Genomic DNA, 12,149 nt, shown 5'->3' on the forward strand with positions numbered 1-12,149 from the left:
ATGCTTCATAAGTTACCTAGCAACAATTTACAAATAAATAAATAAGTTTCTTAATAGGAATTTCAGACCATTATCAAATTTTGATATTACCGAGAAAAGCGTAGAGTAATTTTACCTCCTACATTTTCCATGGTGTGTTTATTTTTATAACTGGAGTCAATTCAACTGAACCAATCATACAATTGGCAATCACAGCTGTTTTGTGTGCTGAAACTGTTATTAAACTTTATGCCGCAAAATAAAATCTTTATTTTGTTCCCCAGTGTTATCTATATCCAATAGCATCGCTCTTTTCGTGATCGACGGAAAATTCGCCGCAGTATTTCAAATTTGTTTAAATTAATTTCTTTTATGAAATAAAACTCTCCTATAGAGTTCTTTTTCAGTAAAAGGTGTTCATAACTTGGGTTACCAATACATTTAGCTTCATTATGCACGAAAAAAAAAGAGCGAGTATTTGAGAGGGTTATGGAACACATCCTCTGGACGCGTGCTGAAGTGCACACCCATAAAGTCAGACCATGAGCCGCCACTGCCTCGTAGTGGTTATTTCATTTTCGGAAATAAATCGTAGTCACACGAACTCATCTCTGGCGAGTAAGGGACATGTACCTCCCATGGTCTGTGAAGAGTTCCCCTACTACTCCGCTTGAAGAGGTCTGGCCATAACCCCTTTTCCGCGAGGGGCGGGGATCGTAAATTTGTGATGTCATCGCGGAAGCAAGCTTACCCTCTGCTTTGACAAAGTCATTTGAAAACGACGACGTGTCAATATTTTTCAATAGTTACAACAAAATATTTGTTTCATTACGTCGTTCACTTCATTTCTGGGGCATGGGCACTTATCTACAAATATACTATTTTGGGAAGGGTTCTCGGACGCTGGTCAATAGTATCACATGTACCTAATAGTAATAGCAAAATCAGGGCAGGGAGGAAGACTGATTCGACGGACCTTGAGTAACTCCCAACTCCACTTCTGCAGTACGTTCTTCACATCACGTGAGGTATGGCACCTGGCACGATGTTTCTCACCCCAGTATCTGAGGGAGAATTTGAGAAAGTAATTATAAATCAAAAGAATAAGCATTCTTCAGGACCAGATGAGTTTTCAAGTTTCCTACTTCAAAAATGTGCGAATAATATGAGGTACAATCCAAAAGTTCGGGGACTCCGCTCATAGTTCCTTATCGTGATGGCTTCAAAACAGCCAGCTAAATGTAATCCCCTTGGGCGACGATACACTTTTGCCAGCGCTGGTTAAGCTGTTGGAAGCAGTGCTGGAAGCCATGTTTTCAACCTCTGTAATGGCTTCTGCGATGATGTTTTCATCTGTTTCTGACACGAAACAAAGCCCCTTTAAGCCGGCTTTAGACGGAAGCACTTCCTTTAACATTTTTCCTAGCATAAATGCTATGTCAATCAATGACCCCAAAAATCTTATAGCAGATAGTACTTTCACGGAAGCATTTTATGTAACATTTCGGTTAGCTTTTGCAATTACAATGTATAACGTATACAGCATGAAATTTTATGTCTTTTATGACTGATTTTAAGAAAGAGAAAGAAGCAGAAAAAGAACAAAGATTAAAAGAAAAGGAAGAAAATGATCAGAAATTCGCACGTTTGATCGAGGAGCTATAAGAACGTGAAGTTCAACATGGGATGCAAAGACAGATAGAGAAAAAAGCAGAAAAAGAGCAAAGATTAAAGGAAAAAGAAGAAGATGAACAGAAATTTGCACGTTTGATCGACAAACTAGAAGAACGTGAAGTTGAACAGGGGATGCGAAGACAGATAGAGAAAGAAGCGGAAAAAGAGCAAAGATTGAAAGACAAGGAAGAAAATGACCAAAGGTTCGCACGTTTGATTGAAACGTTGGGTGAACGAAATGCTGAACGGAAAGCAGAAAAGAAGAAAGAGAAAGGGAACGAGAAATTAGTAAGAAAATGTTTGAGGATTTTAAAATAAATCTGGGAAAAGAAATATCCGAAGCTATAGCTGAAGTTAGAAAAGAGAGAGACGAAAGATATGAAGAGCTAGTGGAAAGAAGGAAAGAAGATCGGCAGATAGATGACGACCGTTTTAGACAGCTACAAGAAAGTTTGAACCAAGAAATAAAGATTCGGGAGGAGAAAGATATTGTGAACTACAGTTTGTTAACTGAGCTGAAGGAAATTCAGAAGGAAATATCCATAAATTTGGAAGGAGAAATAAGAAAGACAAAAGTGGTGCAAACACAACAAGTTGATATTATAAAAACATTATCCTCAAAGCTGGAAACCTTGCAGCTAGGCAAAGAGAATAGAAATGAAGAAATGGAAACTTTGCCAAAGCTCCTCGCATTCTTCCAGTTCAGAATCTCCTGAACACTCTGAACCATGCCGAAGAAAGAAACGAAAAAGGAACGGCAGAATAAGACAAACTAGGGACTGCTCCCCAGAAAAATTGGTAGAATCCAATTCCTACTTCAACTGTTCGTCCAATCGAGTCTTCCGAATGTCTGACGTCAGTTCCATCACTAAGTTTAATTGGGAAATAAATTCAGTATCTGCAGAGATACTTAGAAGAGATAAATACTTACATGGATTTAATGAAAATGCCCATGACGTATCGGATAAAAGTCCTACCCTCGCTAATGGAGGGTAAGGTCAAGGCTTGGTTTATGGCAAATGAGAAGAAATGGAAGACTTTTGAACATTTCCGCTCTGCATTTAGGAAGCAGTATGCATCGCCCGAAGCAAAACAGAGGGAAATGAATACCCTGATAAATAGACATTACAGCAAAGGTGCCGGGTTATCGTTGGAAGAATATTGCTGGGAGGTTTATGCAGCGTACTGCAATCTAACGGAAAACATCAACCAATCAGAAGTGCTGAACTAGATCATTGGCCATTACCCTCACGAGTGCGACAATTGGTACTAAGTCGGGATCCAGCCAACATAGACCAACTCACGAACTTCCTGGGAAGGTTCGAAGCGTCCGAACAAATGGAAGAATGAAAAGCCGATAACCAACGAACTGATGAACGACGAAATCCTCAACCTCGAGTAAGGAATCTTCGGCTATCCCGGAGGAATGGAGAGGAAGAAAATAAGCGACTTGAACCGGCAAACTATATGTTTAATGGAAACCGAAGGCTCCAAGAGAAGGATGCCGATAGAAGGACATTCTGAAATAAAGACCGAAATCAGAGAAACTGGAACCAGTCTCGCAGGGAAGAATGTGGAATAGAGACTGATGAAATTCCAGAAGACTGTTCTTTAAACCCTAGAGCGCCTTCATGGGAAATTCCTTCTGCCAGTAAAGCACCTTGCAACGTCTCTCTAGTGCACTTCTTAAAATAAATTTATACCACGGCTACAAATATCTTAATCTCAGGGGATAGGTTCTTTATTCGAGAATTCCAAATAAGAAAGCGTTTTATAGCCAAGAAGATATAGTTAAATGCGGATCTATATTCTGAAAACTGTACACAATACAGAGGAGTCATTCCATGCCAAATCAACACAGATATGTGCAATTTCCAACCTGACCATCTCCGATTTTCATGAAATTTGGGGAGTTGAAACTATGCATGGAACTTAGTAACTATGAATTTTTTTAGTCTCGTGCGTCTTGTAATTGTTAAATTATTCAAGGTCAAAGTTAGCAAAAATTGCCCTTTTTGAGCCCGCGTAGCTATACTAAATGTGCTGTAACTCCGCCACTATTTTGCCTAGAAAGCTCAAATGAAGCTTATTTTACAGGGAATTGAACAAGCTTTCCAGTGATATATAACAAGCCGACCTTTCGATAAAAATATAATTTTGTCACGTGACCTTGACCTTTGACCTTGAATATCTCAAAACATGTCATCACCAAAAATCGTGAAAAAAATATATTTGGTCCCTCATGCCATACTCTAAAACATATCAAAAAATCATTCTGGGACTGCCATGGGATCAGAAGATACAAAATAATATGTTTAACTATGTGACTGATAAAAGCCTCATTACATGAACTATGACGAGTCAAAAGTCCTTTAACACCCCCTACAAAATGTCGGAAGTGGCACGTGACAATCAATCCTTGAGGATGAAAAGTTTCTCTATTAGAAAATTCTTTTGGAAATAGATAAATTTTTCCACTTTCACTACATCTCATTTGACTCTTCTCATTGGCTCTCATTTCTACTGCTTATATTCCTTTTCACTTTCTCTGTGCAATTATATCTCCTGGCATGCAGCATTTTCCCTCATGTCTCTATTACTCTCTTCTTTCTATTTTCGTATCTAGATATCTTATCACCACGTTCCGGAAATATTCTTGACCTCTCAAGTTATTTTTAAATACAAAATATAATTCTTCATTAGTTCATCTCCTGCAAGTCTCCTCGTCTAATCTCTCCAAGATAGTCTGTACCTGACGATGTCCTGCCAAAATAGTAATTTTCGTTTCACCCTTTTCTTCTTTCAGCAATCTCTCTACAGATTATCAGTTAGCTCAGATTTTTCCATTTCAAAGAACTCTCTCTCTTCTCTAAGTTAACCATCTACGTGTTTCTATCAGCTACAATAATTCTTCACATCAGCCTTAATTTCATATCAGCATGTATCTAAATATATTTATTTTCTGGGATTACAACCCAATTCTCAGAATACAAGCGATTCTTTTTAACTTCTGGGATTACAACCCATTTCTTTTGCACTTTTCTAAATACATGATGACTTTTAATCGTCTAAGCTTACTTAGAATTCATTTTACTGATACTATTCGATCTTCTTTCATATTGTCTTCTCCTCTAAGAGTTTTGTTCATAATTAACTTCCTTCTGTGCCTAACTATTCTATATTCTTCGTTCTTCTGTTCGTACAATTGAAAAGTTGATTTCCATTTTCCATATTACTTTCATTGGCATCTTTCCTTTTACAGGTTTGATCTTTCACTATCAGTCTCATTGTTCAATGGGGTGGTGATATACATTAGCACTTATTATTCTTTCCTAAGATATCATTTGCTGAATAGATTTTCCTCCAACGATGGGTATTATATATCTTTTTACAGGAACTAACATTAATGAACTAAAATGTTCTTCCTTCATTAATATTTGCCCATACTAATAATTCCACGAATTTTTCTTCTGATAAACTGGAACTTTTTCAGACAACTTTAATAATTCTATAAACATTCCTTGCCAGTCTATATAAATCATAACATCCCCTTACTTTGCACTTGACATGTCCTTCCTGGACGTATGAACAGACTGCTGAAGTACACCATCCCGCCTGATAGATATGAATCTTGTTGCTGGAAGTTAATGGAAGTTCATGTGATAATTTTTGTGCTGCTGTTACTATGACTTTTAGTGCGTTTCGTTATGATGTAAAATGTTGTTCTTAATTGCATAATCAAGATAAATAGATTCTGAATCTATATGTTAACACGTAATCCTGAGTTTTGTTCATTTACTGCAAATCTTAATGTTTTCCCGTGCCCTGGGAGGTATCACGTGTATACCAATATACAGTCTCATGTTGCTCATTCTCAATTTGTATTGAGATAAATATATTCTTATGACTATTAATAATATCCTATGGTTGAATCTGGCACGACCGTATCACACTAGTCAGTCTTATTTGTTTCTTCCGATTCTTTCCAATACTTGTTGCTTGTCACTATATTGTTTTCTTTTTCTCTTCCTCTCTTTCTTCTCTTTCTTCTATTTTCTTTTCTATTCTCAAGATTCGTTTATCTTTTTACTATTCTCTTTTAATTCTCTACTATTTTCATCTATCTACATTTTTAACTCTCTCCTACTTTCATCTATCTTTCCACTATTCTCTTTTAATTCTCTACTTTTTTCATCTATCCTTCTACTATTCTCTTTTAATTCTCTCCTACTTTCATCTATCTTCTCTTCGAGTCTCCTATTATTCTCTTTTGCTTCTCTGTTATTCTCTTCCATTTGCATTGATAACTTCTGGAGCATTTCTATCATGTTCACCTCTTCCGTCTTCTTTGGTTTTTCCTTCATTTTATCTTCTTCTTTTTCCCTTTTGTTCTCTTCTTCTTTTTCTTTTATCCTTTCTTCCTTGCAATTTTTGCATACGTATTCTCCTCTTTCACTTATTCCTATGTACTTTTCTCTTCTTATCTTCTCGCATGACCAATGTTTCATTTCTTTGAATGAGCTGCTTAGACTAGTTTCTTGCTTATTTCCCTCTTTTCCACAGCAGTTTAATATTTTCTTTCTGTCTTCTATTTCCTTTATTATAATTTCTCTGTTCTCGCCTTCGATTTTATTTACTTCCTACATTTTGGCTTTCTTCTTTTTTCGCTTTCTTATTCACGATTCTACCAGCTGCAACGTTGGTCGCCACTATGCTACATCTCATTCGTGGGTAACTTAAGGTAAGGCCCCACGTTGGGCGCTACTTGTGCAACGTCCCTCTGGTGCACTTCTTAAAATAAACTTATACCACGGCTACAAATATCTTAATCTCAGGGGATAGATTCTTTATTCGAGAATTCCAAATAAGAAAGCGTTTTATAGCCAAGAGGATATAGTTAAATGCGGATCTATATTCTGAAAACTGTACACAATACAGAGAAAATATATAGCGAAGCTTGTATATACATTGAAATATATATATATGCTGATTCCAAATTTACGTCTGTTATATTCTTCTTATAAATATATGTACAACTTTAGTGACAATGAAGTTCGACCAGTCACAAATATAGGAGTGCGTTGTGAAAGAAGGAGAACACATTCATATGCTGAACATATTTTATTCAGCAGGCTACATGGAACAAAGGAAAACATAAATTTCCGCTGCAACGCAGCAATGTATGGTGTCCACACAAAATAAAACATTTTCGTCCATCTACACGTGACATTGAAGTTCGACCACTGTTAGAGGGGATCCTGTTTACCATGGTGTGACGCCGCCCCGTCGGCGAATAACTGTGGCAATGCGTCGGGGCATGCAGCTGACGAGTCGTTCAAGGTATTCCACATCGATGAGGTGCCATTCCTCCTGCAGGCAGGCGATAAGAGCAGCCACTGTCGTGGGTCCCCTCTGTTGCACACGTCGCTTAAGAACACGCCACACATTCTCAATGGGCGAGAGGTCGGGACTCGATGGTGGCCATGGCAGAGTTCGCACGTGATGGCGAGTCAACCATTCTCTTGTCAGCCGCGCTGTATGAGGCCTGGCATTGTCGTGTTGAAAGATGAGACGCCGCCTGTGGAACAGGTGCCTTCGCACTGTGGGAAGATGCCGCTCCAGTATGCGTGTATAGGCGTGTGCATTCACAATGCCCTCACAGACGTGTAGTGGGCCAACCCTAGATGCCGTCATGCATCCCCATACCATCACTGACGCAGGTTTCTGTACCCGACGTGCATAACATTTTGCTTCATTCTGTTCCTCCTTCCGACAAATGACTGTTTTCCGTATTTTCCCGTACACAACATTGAAAATGGATTCGTCCGTTCACAAAACCCTGTTCCACTGCCGAAATGTCCATCCCCGGTACATTCGTGCCCACCGTAGTCGATTGCCTTTGTTCAACATGGAAAGGAAGGGTTTACGTTTCGCATTGTACACTCGGTAACCGCATCGCTGTAGGTAACGGCGAATGGTTCTGGTTGACACTTCAATGTGAAAGCGTTCTCGAGTCCACAGTCGTAATTCGACCACAGAAACATGATTGTTGGTCTGGATATAGCGCCTAAATATCCGTAGGTCACGCACGCTCAGCAGGCGTTTTCAACGGGGGGCCTTACCTGGCTCTGTAGTACTCGTATTTTGGTGGTGTTTGATGATGCAGTGGACGGTTGACTTGGGTAAGTTCAGTTGGCGCCCTATTTCCCGTTCACTGAGTCCATCCCGTTGCAACTAAACCACTCTTCTCCTCACGGTGTTGTCAATAGGTTTGCCCCTGGCCATGGTGATGATGCACTGCGGTTCCTCGGTGCACAGCACGCGCTTGTATACGGCGGACTCCCTTATCGTGTCCATGACGTCATGCTTCCGTCGAATGCGCCACTATCTGGAATTTTTCCGTATGGGTCTGGTGCCTGGTCGAAGTTCAATGTCACGCGTATTGTTCCCCGTTTTCGTTCTTTACGTGACCTTGGGTGCAACATGCTGGGATCACGATTCTTGCCTGCTCACACGCCTCCTCTTACACACATGCGTCACTTCTGCGGGTCACCCATTCCACTGCCTATGCTTCTGTGCATTTAATCACGTATTCCTTTCTGGTCGAACTTCATTGTCACCAAGGTTGTATAATTGAAAGGAAATCTTCTTCTTCTCTTCCTTCTATTTTGGGAAAAGGCTTCTTCTTCTTTTCTTTCTTCTAATTTATTGTCTTTCCTTTTAGACCGTGATCTTACTTTTTACATATATCCGCTCGCTTTCCCCGCTTCTTTTCCATTATACAAACAACACAAGCTATACATATAGAAAGATTAGGAGCGTCTAAACTGACAGTAGCGCCACCTCCTATGTAACGACCAAAAGGGGAATAGCCCAGGATCGCTAACAGCAAGCGCTGCCTATGGTCCAGTGCGTCTAATAAGGAGCGCAACCGTAAGTGCTTCGGGGGACACAGCGCCTTTTCCCGATCTCGGTCTCAAATTGAGTTAGTGTTTTAAGTCCTCCACTTTATACACAGTTAGGCTAATCTGGCAGGGGCGGCGCCAGAAATTTTCGACCGGGTGGGCAGAAGCTCCATATTGATAGATTAGGGTGGGCAGTATAAATGTAAGATCATATATAGTATATATGTGTATGTAAGACGTACGTATCCCCCCTCCCTCTCTCTTACACTCCCGATTTTCCTCTTACTTCTTTTCCCTTTCCATTTCTTGTCATCCTCTTTATTATTTTCTAATCTATTCTCACATCTTGTTCCATTTCCTTTCGCTTTGTCTCTGATGGACACAATTATTTCAAGGAAGTGTTTAATCATGCGCAGCCATACATTCTAATCACATTCTTTCATGCATGTTAATACAGTGAAATAAATGTGAATTAGGTTTAAGCTTGTGTTGTAAATACTAGGCACATACTTGATTTCATGTATTCGGCGACAATAATAGAAGGTGCGATGGTAGACAATCGTGAAGTCTCTCGTAATTTAAATGCATGTTCCTGAGCATAGTATTTTCAGCGTATGCGTTTTTGACTGAAATAGTTTTCTTACTCCTTGGGGGTCACTTTTCTTGGCTTACAAGGTTTGTACAACTGACAAATCTATCTAAATATCTGTAGTAGCGGCGATTGGGTGTCAACATTTGAGAGGAAAGGACAATATACGTTTTCTTGGTAGCATAAAGAGGCCATAGTGTGGGGGCGAAATGTGGCAAAATGTGGCAAAATGTGGCGGGGGAACTGCATCCCCCACTTCCCGCTGCTCCTAATCACCGCCACTGAATGTTTGGATTAAAATGAACGTCTTATTAGGAATGATTTAAAACACACACGGAAAACCAATACTTTGTTCATTGTCCATGAAGTATTCCTAGGCTAATGAAAGGCTATTTTCACAAAATATCACTCATGAGTAATAAACAAGTAAGATTGAAAATTCTGTTCAGAATTGAAGAGATTATTAGCTAAGTTGCTATTCGTTTTCTGAACTGTCATGTTACTAATGCGGGAGAAGCAAGCAATACACGTATGGTTACATGAACATAATTTTTGAGGTAACAAAATGATTTAGGACACAAGGAATTCATCGAAGTTGATCACCGTACCAGTAATATTTTATCTATTTTTCATAGATGACTTGGGTTGTATGGCATGACCATTTCGAACACACTAGAATGTCAACCTCTCTCCTGTGCAGCATACCTTGGAAACTTTATTCTTTCAGGGCAACGAGTCCCTGGCGCCTGGAACCACTGTCAAAGTAATAATTTATGAAGGCTTGTATTTTGAGTGTCAGCATGTGTTTGTTTTCGCCCCTTCGTTACTTTCATCTAATCACCATTGAACCTTATAACGTCGTCATTATCAAAATTAGCAGAGAAATGACAAAATAAAACAAATCAACCAGAACTTACTCTTCCAAAAATGGAGTTTCATTAGTTCATACCTCTTAGAAAGTTGAAGTGGTAGTTTCACACAGCGTTTCATTAGTGGATCAAGGCAGCTAATTCCGTGAACAATGACGTTGTTTTCCGAAAGTCTCAAATATTTGTCTCAGGCAATCACCCTCTTAAAATGGACGCATCTTCTGTGGTGATAAAATGACACGTTTGATGCGAGTTCGTTCTGTATATTTTTTCCCCAATGGCATAACGCTGTCGCATTATAATGAAGAGGTCCTGTGTTCGACTCCCCCCTCCTTTGATGGAAGCACAATGCACACTGGTTCGGACTAGACGTTAAACTGTATGTTTAGTCCACAGTAGCCTATCTGAGCATAAAAGTGGGCTTAAAAACAAACTAACAAAATCTTCTTCTGGATACTTCGTAACATAACTTTTTTTTTCTTTACTTCAGCTGCATCTACAGATTCTGTTGATATTTTTTAATGATTCATGTGGCAAAATTTATGTGTCCAACGAGGATTTCTAAATATGTGTACCTTTTTCCATACATAACTGGTTTATTAAAATTTATTCACTTTGGTATTGTAGTGATTATTGTGATTCCTTCTTATTAGTAGAACGAATATGAAGTTGATATTTCACATACCATATTGATATTTGAAGATGACAGGTATATAAAATTGTAATGAAATAAAAAAGGGACACTTCTAGAATTTCAATGCAGAGCTAATTAAAATTATATTATACTCTCTAGCGTACTTAAACTCGAAGGTTTATGGCTGCAGCAACACAGGCCTTCCATCTGTCCCTATCCGGGGCAAAATTAATCCAATCTTCCCCATCCTTACCGATTTATTTTAGGTCCATCTCAACGTTATCCCTCCATCCTCGCCTTAGCCATTCTACTGGTCTCTTACCATCAAGTTTCCCAACAAGAATCCTGTAAACTATTCTTTCCTCTGCCACTCGTGTCACATGGCATGCCCATCTAAATCTTCTTGATTAAATTATTCTAATAATAATTTAAAAGTCTAAATAATTTATTGTGCTGGAGGAAGTAACGCTAAGATGATGTTTTTATTTGTTTATTTGGAGATTATTTTAACCATACTCAGGCCGGGATATATATACGTATGTGGAGACCCGGAGTTACAGTCTTCAAGTTCACCCTAAATTCTGATCTAATCTTGATCATAGAGTCCAGCGCAGATAATTCTGCCGTGCAATGCGCGACAGAACTAAAGAAGCAGTGTTGCTAATGGAGCAGATAGAAAAATCGCTGCGGTGCGCCGATGCACAGCTGTTACGTACAACAATAAAATTAGAGAATTCAGGTCTATCTAACGTTGAGTTTTAAACGTCATGCATTATACCAGGACTAGGATTAATATGTACTAACAAGTGACTTTGTATGTAGCTACATACATATGGACTAAAAATTCGCAAAATATGAACTAACACATAAGTACAATTACCAAAAATTCTGCAAAGAAGACTTCTTCATACGATTCCTTATTTGAGTGATTTCAAACAAAATAAAAAAAATATATACGTATATATTATTTTTCATTGCATTAATGCACTGGTGGCGTTCTAACTTTTCACTCCCAAAACCCGTATACACTGGTATGGAACTGCAACGGCAGATAATAACATGCCAACGTGTTAAACCGCTACAATTGCACCATAACACTCCTCCTCAAACAGTATTATTATTTCCTCTCTGAGATCTGCGACAGTCGGTTGCCTTTGTTGTACATTTACAAAGGATGCCGGCTTCGACAACAATAACAAGTACATATACTGCCACTAGATGATAAGCTGCGCGGCTTTTTCTTTTGTTATGAACCAGGGCCGGCGCTAGTCATTTTGCCTCCCTGGGAGGTGGCAGTAGATGCCGCTCTATTTCGACCCCCCCCCCCCCCCGGTCATTACGCAGCAACGGAAAATTGAAAATCAATATATTCCTAACTAAAACATCAAATATAAAATAAATAATGAGACTTCTTATGCTATTTCAATACTATTCAGCGCAAAAGAATATCTCGCTCGATCACAGTTTTCAATAGGCTTATTTTTTCTTCTCTTCAAATT

Source organism: Lepisma saccharinum, chromosome 3 (assembly GCF_977018435.1).
Source record: "Lepisma saccharinum chromosome 3, izLepSacc3.1, whole genome shotgun sequence".
NCBI lineage: Eukaryota > Metazoa > Arthropoda > Insecta > Zygentoma > Lepismatidae > Lepisma > Lepisma saccharinum.